General features: G+C 43.1%; 1 non-coding gene across 1 annotated transcript; it reads right to left on the reverse strand.

Moving 5' to 3' along the window:
* Positions 1-9666: 9666 nt before the first annotated feature.
* Positions 9667-9859, reverse strand: LOC126268488 (U2 spliceosomal RNA). The gene has a single exon (XR_007549120.1). It is a non-coding gene; the product is annotated as a U2 spliceosomal RNA (small nuclear RNA).
* Positions 9860-12465: the final 2606 nt, after the last annotated feature.

Raw genomic sequence — 12465 nt, forward strand, 5'->3', positions numbered from 1 at the left:
CATCGCCCGGGACCGTCCGCACCGACAATGGACTGTTAATGACTGGAAACATCTTGCCTGGTAGTACGAGTCTCGTTTTAATTGCATCTAGCGGATGGACGTGTAAGGTTATGGGGACAACCTCATGAATCCATGGACCCTGCATGTTAGCAGGGGACTGTTCAAGCTGGTGGAGGCTCTGTAATGGTGTGGGGCGTGTACAATTGAAGTGATATGGAGCCCCTCATAAGTCTAGATACGATTCTGACAGGCAACACGTACGTAAACATCCTGTCTGATCACCTGAAACCATTCGTGTCCATTACGCATTCCGGCGGACTTGGGCAATTACAGCAGGACAATGCGACACCAGACACGTCCAGAACTGCTACAGAGCTACTCCAGGTACACTCGTCTCACTTTATACTTTTCCGCTGGCCGCAAGACTCCACAGAAATGAACATTATTGATATGGGATGTCTCGCAACTTGCTGTTCAGAAAAGATCTCCACTCCTTTACTCTTACGGATTTATGGACGGCCCTACAGGATGCGTGATGTCATTTCCCTCCAGCACTACTTCAGAAATTAGTCCAGTCCATGCCACGTCGCGCTGCGGGGGCCGTGCACGATATTAGGCAGTTGTACCAGTTTCTTTGGCTCTTTAGTGTGTATGGGCGCAGCGGACGGCCGGAGATAACACCTGCCGTCATCCGCTCTATGCCTCTGTAGCAGTCTCTAAATGGCCGCTTTCTCGTACGCATGTTATGTTATAACACTCTCATGAATCAATTTAGAATCTTCGTAATTCTTGTATGAAATGAGTTATGTTGGTTTTACTCACAGAGAGCATTTTAGCTAGACTGCATTTAAACCTTGCCGGCTAGAATTTTTAGAACGGAACCGAAAGTAGAATATGATCTTTTAACTTCATATGTTAAGAGATCTTATATTGATAGTTATTTACATCAAACTCTTGAACTTTGGTGTATCTTCATTATTTAATGGATGTTATTAACGGCTGTATTCAGAATTTTCTGTCATTAATATAAATGTTTTTTAATCTATTACAAATAAGGACGCTTTTGTTACAAATTTATTTTTAAGTAAATTATTCGAAAACTATTAGAGGTAGCTTATTGTGGTCACATAGTTAAGGTTTTCATATCAAACTGATGATCCATACCAATGTTCATATTTCTAAGTTAAATATTTAGCGCCTTCAATTTTTCATAAAAACACGGATTTTGACCAAATTATTGCTCCAATCAAGGTGAGAATTGTAAGAGTTGGTTTTGATATACATTTGAACTATATGAACAATTTTTCGATTTCCAGGTTTAGTATTTAGCGCCACCTACTGTTTTCCTTAAAACAATGTATTTAGTGAAACATATTCATCTGATCATTCTGAGATTTTACAATTTTAATATTAATATACTGAAGCATACGTTGACAGAGTTTGGAAAAAGCAACTTTAATTTATTATTTCAGTTTCAGATTCTGGCGCGTTATGACGACGTGCCGTTGACAGCAGTGAACTGATGCAAGTCCCGGCGCACTCGCTCGCCTCTGTGTCTCTCAAATGACACAGAGCTTGTTTCGCCACATGTTCCATGGTAGATGGCATTAATCCCTTCAAGGAAACAAGATGGCGTGCAACCGACGATGTATAGCTTAACCACCCACACGTTATGCAAGTAGTTTTAAAAATGCACAAATTTTCACTGACCACTAAGCTCCACAACTGAAGAATTAGCTCTGTCCTCCAAAGAGGTTTGATATATTGTATAACAGATTTATTCGTAATATTTTCAAATGCAGCACCAAACAATCTCATGTCTCACAACAAAAACAATGATAAATGCAGGACACTGCTTATGGTCGTGTCTAGTACGCGCAGCTTCGTGGGATTCTAAATCTACTAACTAGATTAGAACTACTACAAATAGAATCACATGAAGCTATGCGTACTAGAGACGACTAAATTTAGTAACTAGATTACAACAAACCCCCATGAACCATGGACCTTGCCGTTGATTGGGAGGCTGGTGTGCCTCAACGATACGTACCGTATGTGCAACCATAACGGAGGGGTATCTGTTGAGAAGCCCGACCAACGAGTGGTTCCTGAAGAGGGGCAGCAGCCTTTTCAGTCTGGATGATTGACTGATCTGGCCTTGTAACATTAACCAAAACGGCCTTGCTGTGCTGGTACTGCGAACGGCTGAAAGCAAGGGGAAACTACAGCCGTAATCTTTCCCGAGGGCATGCAGCTTTACTGTATGATTAAATGATTATGTCGTCCTCTTGGGTAAAATATTCCGGAGGTAAAATAGTCCCCCATTCGGATCTCCGGGCGGGGCCTACTCAAGAGGACGTCATTATCACGAGAAAGAAAACTACGGTTCTACGCATCGGAGTGTGGAATGTTAGATCCCTTCATCGGGTAGGTAGATTAGAAAATTTAAAAACGGAAATTGATAGGTTAAATTTAGATATAGTGGGAATTTGTGAAGTTCGGTGGCAGGAGGAACAAGACTTTTGGTCAGGTGGATACAGGGTTATAAATACAAAATCAAATAGGGGTAATGCAGCAATAGGTTCAATAATGAATAAAAAAATAGGAGTGCGAGTAAGCTACTACCAACAGTATAATGAACGCATTATTGTGGCCAAGATACACACGAAGCCCATGCCTACTACAGTAGTACAAGTTTTTTTCCCAACTAGCTCTGCAGATGATGAAGAAATTGATGAAATGTATGATGAGATAAAAGAAATTATTCAGGTCGTGAAGGGAGACGAAAATTTAATAGTCATGGGTGACTGGAATTCGAGAGTAAGGACAGGGAGAGAAGGAAACATAGTGATTGAATATGGATTGTGGGAGAGAAATGAAAGAGGAAGCCATCTGGTAGAATTTTGCACAGAGCATAACTTAATCATAGCTAACACTTGGTTCAAGAATAATAAAAGAAGGTTGTATACATGGAAGAATTCTGAAGATACTAGAAGGTATCAGATAGATTATATATGGTAAGGCACAGATTTAGGAACGAGGTTTTAAATTGTGAGACATTTCCAGGGACAGATGTGGACTCTGACCACAATATATTGGGTATGAACTGTGGATTAAAACTGAAGAAACAGCATAAAGGTGGGAATTTAAGGAGATGGGACCTGGATAAACTGACTAAACCAGAGTTTGTCCAGAGATTCAGGCAGAGCATAAGGGAACAATTGACATGAATGGGGGATGAGTGAGGGATGAAGTAGTGAAGGCAGCAAGAGGATGAAGTAGGTAAAAAGACGAGAGCTAGTAGAAATCCTTGGGTAACAGAAGAAAAATTAGATTTAATTGATGAAAGGAGAAAATATAAAAACGCAGTAAATGAAGCAGCCAAAAGGGAATACAAACGTCTCAAAAATGAGATCGACAGGAAGTGCAAAATGGCTAAGCAGGGATGGCTAGAGGAAAAATGTAAGTATGTAGAGGCTTATCTCACTAGGGGTAAGATAGATACTGCCTACAGGAAAATTAAAGAGACCTTTGGAAAAAAGGGAACCACTTGTATGAATATCAAGAGCTCAGATGGGAATCCAGTTCCAAGCAACGAAGGGAAAGCAGAAAGGTGGAAGGGGATATGGAGGGTCTATACAAGGGTGATGTACTTGAGGACAAGAGTCTGGAAATGGAAGAGAATGTAGATGAAGACGAAGTGGGAGATACAATACTGCATGAAGAGTTTGACAGAGCACTGAAAGACCTGAGTCGAAACAAGGCCCCAGGAGTAGACAACATTTCATTAGAACTACTGACGACCTTGGGAGTGCCAGTCCTGACAAAACTCTACCATCTGGTGAGCAAGATGTATGAGACAGGCGAAATACCCTCAGACTTCAAGAAGAATATAATAATTCCAATCCTAAAGAAAGCAGGTTGACAGATGTGAAAATTACCGAACTATCAGTTTAATAAGTCACAGCAGCAAAATATTAATGCGTATTCTTTACAGAAGAATGGAAAAAACTAGTAGAAGCCGACCTCGGGGAAGATCAGTTTGGATTCCGCAGAAATGTTGGAACACGTGAGGCTACACTGACCCTACCACTTATCTTAGAAAATATATTAAGGAAAGGCAAACCTACGTTTCTAGCATTTGTAAACTTAGAGAAAGCTTTTGACAATGTTGATTGGAATACTCTCTTTCAAATTCTGAAGGTGGCACGGGTAAAATAGTGGGAGTGAAAGGCTATTTACAATTTGTACAGAAACTAGATGTTAGTTATAAGAGTCGAGGGGCCTGAAAGGGAAGCAGCGGTTGGGCGGTAGTGAGACAGGGCTGTAGCCTGTCCCCGATGAAAGAAAAGAAAAATTTGGAGTAGGTATTAAAGTCAATGGACAAGAAATAAAAACGTTGAGGTTCACCGATGACATTGTAATTCTGTCAGAGACAGCAAAGGACTTGGAAGAGCAGTTGAACGGAATGGACAGTGTCTTCAAAGGAGGATGTAAGATTAACATGAAGAAAAGCAAAACGAGGATAATGGAGAGTAGTCGAATCAAGTCGGGTGATGCTGAGGGAATTAGATTAGGAAATGAGACACTTAAAGTAGTAAAGAAGTTTTGCTATATGGGGAGCAAAATAACTGATGATGATCGAAGTAGAGAGGATATAAAACGTCGACTGGCAATGTCAAGGAAAGCGTTTCGGAAGAAAATAAATTTGTTAACATCGAGTATAGATGTAAGTGTCAGGAAGTCATTTCTGAAAGTGTTTGTATGGAATGTAGCCATGTATGGAAGTAAAACATGGACAATAAATAGTTTGGACAAGAAGAGAATAGAAGCTTACGACATGTGGTGCTACAGAAGAATGCTGAAGATTAGATCGGTAGATCACATAACTAATGAGGAGGTATTGAATAGAATCGGGGAGAAGAGGAGTCTGTCGCACAACTTGACAAGAAGAAGGAACCGATTGGTAGGACATGTTCTGAGGCATCAAGGGATGACAAAGTTAGAATTGGAGGGCAGCGTGGAGCGTAAAATTCGTAAAGGGAGACCAAGAGATAAATACACTAAGCGGATTCAGAAGAAAGTAGGTTGCAGTAAGTACTGGGAGATGAAGAAACTTGCACAGGATAGAGTATAATGGAGAGCTGCATCAAACCAGTCTCAGGACTGAAGACAACAACAACAACAACAACAGATTAGAACACTGAACAGGAAGCTTCATGTGTTCTTAGGTACACTGTTCTCTCTGTACTACATTCTCTCATATGTTTTACAAATAATGCTCGTCGACTTCTTTCATATTATTTATTAGATCTTTTTACACAGTAAGTATTGCCAAGCATCACGACTATCAAGAGAGTTTTCAACATTTACTGAGCGTTTCCGTCTCGGACGTGTGAAGCAGTTGCAGTTGCATGTTGTGAGAAACTAGATCAAACCCACCCATGGCGAAATCCTCGAGAAATCATTTGTACAAAATTCGTTACAAACGTAGGAAGCAAACAATAACACTAAACTACACTATCCTATCACAATGGTGTTATCATCTGTTATCGAAGTCAACGTGCAGTAACCACTCAGACACATCAGGTGACAGCACTAGCTGTGGAGTGTATATAACGCTTTTGGTGTTGGGGCGGGGGGGGGGGGGGGGAGGGGGGAGGTCGCGTAAAACAGTGCATTCTGCCATTCCACTGTCACCACACGGAAACTGAACGATTTGTCTTACGTCCGAAAGGGCATGATAAGTTTATTTCGGGCGCCTTCCCCCTTAACCTATTGTAATACTCTCATGATATGAGATGGAATCAATGTCAATAATATATCCATGTATATTCTTTATTTAACCAGTTCGAGGGACACAGGGCTCACCCACCTAGGTAGAGTTCAAGGCTGTACCTCCACCCTCACTTCCCATGATGTGATACATCTACATCTACATGGTCACTCTGGAGTTCACACTTAAGTGCCTGACAGAGGGTTCATCGAACCATTTTCATACTACTTCTCTACCATTCCACTCTTGAATGCCGCGTGGGCAAAGAAAACCGCCTTTGTTTCACTGACTTCCATCCCAACTCGCGTATCATATCAGTGACACTCTCGCCATTATTGCCCGATAGCATGAAACGAGCTGCCCTTCTTTGCACTTTTTCGAAGCACTCCGTCAATCCTGCCTGGTAAGGATCCCATACCGCGCAGCAATATTCCAGCAGAGGACGGACAAGAGTAATGTAGGACAACCTACTTTAGTGGGTTTGTCGCATCTTCTAAATGTTCTGCCAAAAAGAGCAGTCTTTGTTTCGCCTTCCCCACACTATTACCTATGTGGTCTTTCCAATTTAAGTTGCTCCTAGTTGTAATTCCTTGGTATTTAGTCGAATTGACAGCCCTTAGATCTGTGCAATTTATCGTATACCCAATATTTATCAGATTTTTCTTAGTACCAATATGGATGACCTCGCACAGTCCTTTGTTTGGTGCTAATCGCCACTTTTCACTCCATACAGAAATTGTCTCTAGATTAGTTTGTAATTGGAATTGATTGTCTGATGATTTTACTAGACGGTAAGTTACAGCGTCATCTGCAAACAATCTAAGGGGGGCTGCGAAGATTATCGCCTACATCATTTATATAATTGAAGAACAGCAAAGGGCCTATGACACTACCTTGCGGAACACCAGATATCACTTCTGTTCTATTCGATGATTTACCGTCAGTTACTACGAACTGTGACCTCTCTGAGAGGAGATCACGAATCCATTCACACAACTGAGACGGTAATCCGTATGTACGCAATTTGATTAATAGTCGCTTGTGAGGAACGGTATCAGAAGCCTACTGGAAATCTAAAGGTAAGCGCCAAAAAATGGAATGAAGTGTGATGTAGTATGCGCCGCTTGGGGTCGCGAACGAGCGCGTGTGCTAGACGGGGCGCCGCCACAGAGGTCAAAAACCGCCCACTACCCTAATTACAGATCGCGACACTACATACCGCGAACTACAGACCGGATGACGGCGCCCTTTTATCTCGCAGCCCCGAACAAAGCATCAGGTGGCGGCATTCTGTTGACCGGGAAATTGCAGACTTTCTCCCTGTCTCAGTCCCCTTCTTCTCTCCTCAGGATGCTATATTCCTGTTAGCTAGTGCTGGGGACAAATGGAAAGCTAATGCAATTTCTACATTAAAAAAATAAAGAGAAATAATCCATTTGCACTAACCTATCAGATCAATTATTTAACAATATACAGCAGGCAATTCGATCACTTAAGACACGCACACGCATCGGCGAATTGGCAAATTTCAAAATCGAGTTACTTACTAATGCTTGCGCGACCATTGCTGCCTGATGATTTGGCATAGCCACCATCTCCATAAACCTCTAAAAATGGTCTATTATTGTCAGAACGAATCTGTTCTTCCAGGCGCTTAGAGGTCAGAGGGACTGTCACCAAACGGTTTACGCGGGAGGTGGGGGGGGGGGGGGTATCATCATTCTGAATCTTCTTACGCAACACACACACCCGCTTTTCTACCGCTGCCCACCCAGCATACTGGTTATTTCCAAAGTCAGTCATCTGGTCCAGGTCTTGAGCCCACAGCTGCGGGCAAGAGCTACAGGTTACAGCATTCGTTGTAACTAATGTCCATCGTAGGCTAATTCGACCAAAACCTAGTGTCCATTCATGCCGCCGACCGCAGTACATTGCGAGACAACCACGCACAGCCTGGATATGTAGTGACAACTGCAATTTTACCTTGACGCACACTTTCCCCCATTTGAAAAATTCACTTTACCCAGTCCGAGGCAGCGATGGTGCTGATCATGCACTTCAAACTTGTCAAGCGAAATGTAGGTTTCTCAATGTTACACGAGTTATTTTAGAAGACAAAAGAAATTGGTACATACACACACTTTCTCTGCACTAAAGTATCGTCACTTGTTAAAAACCTGTCAGAGGAAGGCATAGGTTATATTTTCTCTAAGTATTCTCTGGTTATATTTTCTCTAAGTATTCCCTCAGTATGTAATACATCCCGCGTCACAGGACTTTCACTTTTCGACCATGACAGAGTACTTAGAGCAACTTCTACCTCTTCCACAGAATGCTTCCTCACTGTCCAACTCTCCTAACGTAAACAAATACTTCCTCAAATGCAAAGGCTCTTAAGACAACAGCTGAGTAAAGTTGTAAACATCTATTTTATAGTATGTAACATTTTATATATTGGGTAATACAGCTGATTTTATTACGACGGTCATCTCTGTCTCTGTAGGTAGGAGACTGAAATTGCGTCGAAAATATTTCGCCACAGCGAAAAAAACACGTGATTACCACTCCATCTCCGGAAACTCTTAGTTTGTCTCTAGCCCTCGCTTCCACCCTCCCGGCAGCACAATACAAAACTGCATGTGCAGCAAGTGGGTGTTTCACAGGACTCAACCGATAGAGCAAGGACAGTATGGACCATCACTTGTCAGGTGCACCAGTGCACGAATGGAATGATATTCACATACCCAGGCGACCATGTGAGTACACTCATCTATCCATATTTTTGTCTAATTTTCCTCCATTTTGCGATATTTTATATCACTGATAGTAATTTAACCAGGTTCCCCGTAATTTAGGCCAGTGTGCTGTTTTTCTCAATGTGTTAGCTCTCTACCCAGTCAGTGATGGGTGGATGACTAGACAGCTTTCAACTAATGGAGCAGTGCTGTCAGAAAGTGATGGGATGTCGAGAGAATTAGCGTGGGTCTGTGACTTGACGAAGGACATCTCTTACTCGTAGAAATCATGTAGGTTCAAATGCTGAAAACAGGAAGATTCGGATGAATACGGCAGGTAAGCGGTACTCTGACGAAAGAGGAGTTGAGAGGTGAGCTCTGTATCGATTCTTCTGTTGTGGACGAACGTATTACAAGCTCTCACATTCGTCTTGAAAATCGAGTGCAGTGAGAAAATTAGGAGCTAATATGAAGATTTTTATCGAGAGATAATTAAGAGCGTAAGTTCCGTTTGTCGTTTTCTCGATACGTAAGAGAGAAAAGTCTTCCGCGAGTTCTGTGTGATTACAAATGGATGGAGTGACATCTTAACAGGTAGACTAAATCTACATTTACATCTATGCGTTTACTTCTCAACCCATGTTACGTTTAGTGGCGGAGAATTCCCTATACCAATGTTAGTCACTTTCTTTCCTACTCCACTCGCCAACACAGCGAGGGAAAACGACTGCCTATATGCCTCCTTAAGAGCGCTAATTTCTCATATCTTTTTTCGTGGTCCTTATGCGAAATGTATGTTTATGGTGGTAGAATCCTTCTGCCGTCAGCTTCAAACGTTGTTTCTCCAAATTTTATCAATAGGTTTTCTTGAAAGGAACGTCATCTTCCCCCCAGGGACTCCCGTTTGAGCTTCTTGGCGAGCGCAATTCGATAGTTGGGAAAAAACTTCCCCCCGTGGAAAGTGACTCTCATGAGCAGTTTAATTAATGAACGTATTAATTTGATATTTAATCAAGTTTCGGTCTTCCACCTGCACAGAGAGAGAGATGACCACGGTAATCAACTATATTACCGAATTAATATAGTGATACATAGTATAAACCTGATACTTATAACCTCTCTGTGATGTTTCCTTTAGAGACTTCGTGTGTGGCTAAGGATTTGGTTACTTGAAGAGAGTTTAAAACCTAGGTAGCATCCTGTGACAGAAGTAGATCATGCTCTTACCAGTCTGTCATGAGCCAAAAATGAGTTAAATATTCTAGTCCTGTGATGCAGGATGTAACAGATATTAAGCTCATCAGAACAAACTTTTTACCTGATCAGAGAATATTTACAGTGAAGAGCCAAAGAAACGGATACACCTGTGTAATACCTTGTAGCGCGCCGCAACACGACTCAGCATGGACTCGCCTATTGTCTGAAATAGTGCTGGAGCGAATTGACACCCTGAATACTGCAGGACTATCCATAAATCCATAAGAGTGTGAAGGGTGGGGACCTCTTCTGAACAACACGTTGCAAGGCACCACAGATGTGTTCAACAATGTTCATGACTGGGAAGTTTGGTTGCCAGCGGAAGTGTTTAAACTCAGAAGAGAGCTCCTGGAACCACTCTGTAGCAATTCTGGGCGTGTGGGTTATCGCATTGTTCTGTTGGAATTACCCAAGTATGTCGGAATTCACAAGGGACATGAATGGACGCAGGTGATCAGGCAGGATGCTTAGGTACGTGTGACTTGTCAGAGTCGTATCTGGAAGTATCAGGTGCCCAAATTCGCTCCACACCATTACAGAGGCTCCATCAGCTTGAACAGTCCCCAGGTGACCTTCAGGGTCCATGGATTCATGAGGTGGTGTCCATACCCCTACAAGTCCATCCACTCGATACAATTTGATACGAGACCCGTTCGACCAGGCAACATGTTTCCAGTCATCAACTGTCCAACGTCGTTGTCGACGGGCCCAGGTGAAGCATAAAGCTGTGTCGCGCAGTTATCAAGGGTACAGGAGTGGGCCTTCGGTTCCGAAAGCCCATATCAATGGTGTTTCGCTGAATGGTTCTCACGCTGACACTTGCTGATGGCCCAGCACTGAAATCTGTAGCGCCGTGTTCTGCTTGAAATGTAGTACATGCCAGACTGTTGCAAGATTTTCACAATAAGTAAAGATTCCTTATCGGTGTGAAAAGATATGTGTGTCTTCACTTCTTCTGTCTTCGTAAATTACTCGTATACATTTCGTTTGTGAAATTCAAGGTGTGTGGTCAGCAACATCCCATCTCCGTTTGGGTGAAGCAGAGCCTATTAGATTGGTGAGAGTCTATGTCAGGATAGAACCGCAATTACAACTATACGTCCAATCTGGATCTGCTTGTCTTGCACTGCGGCACGAGTAGGCACCAGAAGCTGTTTCTTAGCGTGTAATGGGCGCTTAGTTGCAAATAATGCCAAGATGCGGCGCCTTCTGGATGACTGATTAGCGAAGTAACCAGAATGCAGGGTGAGGGGGCGATGGAAGCAGGCGAGCGTATTTTGTGAGACAATCTAATATAATGGATGGATGTGCTGGACTCTTATTCCATCCCCACCCCCTTCCCCCCGTGTGCGTGGATGATGCATGTCGGGTCTCTTACGACGCGAAGTGCCGGCTGGGGACGAGAGACGTGGCCACAGCCCACGGCAGTTGGCGAGTGTGTGAAATGGAAGGATTTCTTTACCAAATGTGATAAATGGAAGTGTTGTGATGGAAGAGGCTGCTCGTGTTATCAAACGTCGGTGCGTACAAGACCTCACATATATTTAGTGCTACAACCTATTTGCGGAGGAAGGTTAATTACATACACTACTGGCCATTAAAATTGCTACACCAAGAAGAAAATGCTGATGATAAACGGGTATTCATTGGAGAAATATATTATACTAGAACTGACATGTCATTACATTTTCACGCAGGTTGGGTGCATAGATCCTGAGAAATCAGTACCCAGAACAACCACCTGTGGCCGTAATAACGGCCTCGATACGCCTGGGCATTGAATGAAAGGCGTGTGCAGGTACAGCTGCCCATACAGCTTCAACACGATACCACACTTCATCAAGAGTAGTGACTGGCGTATTGTGACGAGCCAGTTCCTCGGCCACCATTGACGAGACCCTTTCAATTGGTGAGACATCTGGAGAACGTGCTGGCCAGGGCAGGAGTAGAACATTTTCTGTATCCAGAAAGGCCCGCACAGGACCTGAAACATGCGATCGTGCATTATCCTGCTAAAATGTAGTGTTTCGCAGGGATCGAATGAAGGTTAAAGCCACGGGTAGTAACACATCTGAAATGTAACGTCCACAGTTCAAAGTGCCGTCAATGCGAACAAGAGGTGATCGAGACATGTAAACAATGGCACCCCATACCATCACGCCAGGTGATACGCCAGTATGGCGATGACGAATACACGTTTCCAATGTGCGTTCACCACGATGTAGGTACAGAGTGGCACCGGAAACACTCTTCTGAGGTTAAACACTTCCGCTGGCTACCAAACTCCCTAGACACGGACATTATTGAGTAGCTACAGAGTGGCACCGGAAACACTCTTCTGAGGTTAAACACTTCCGCTGGCTACCAAACTCCCTAGACACGGACATTATTGAGTAGCTACAGAGTGGCACCGGAAACACTCTTCTGAGGTTAAACACTTCCGCTGGCTACCAAACTCCCTAGACACGGACATTATTGAATAGCTATAGAGTGACACCGGAAACACTCTTCTGAGGTTAAACACTTCTGCTGGCTACCAAACTCCCCAAACACGGACATTATTGAGTAGCTACAGAGTGGCACCAGAAACACTCTTCTGAGGTTAAACACTTCCGCTGGCTACCAAACTCCCTAGACACGGACATTATTGAGTAGCTACAGAGTGGCACCGGAAACACTCTTCTGAGGTTAAACACT

Source organism: Schistocerca gregaria, chromosome 4 (genome assembly GCF_023897955.1).
Source record: "Schistocerca gregaria isolate iqSchGreg1 chromosome 4, iqSchGreg1.2, whole genome shotgun sequence".
Taxonomy (NCBI): Eukaryota; Metazoa; Arthropoda; class Insecta; order Orthoptera; family Acrididae; genus Schistocerca; species Schistocerca gregaria.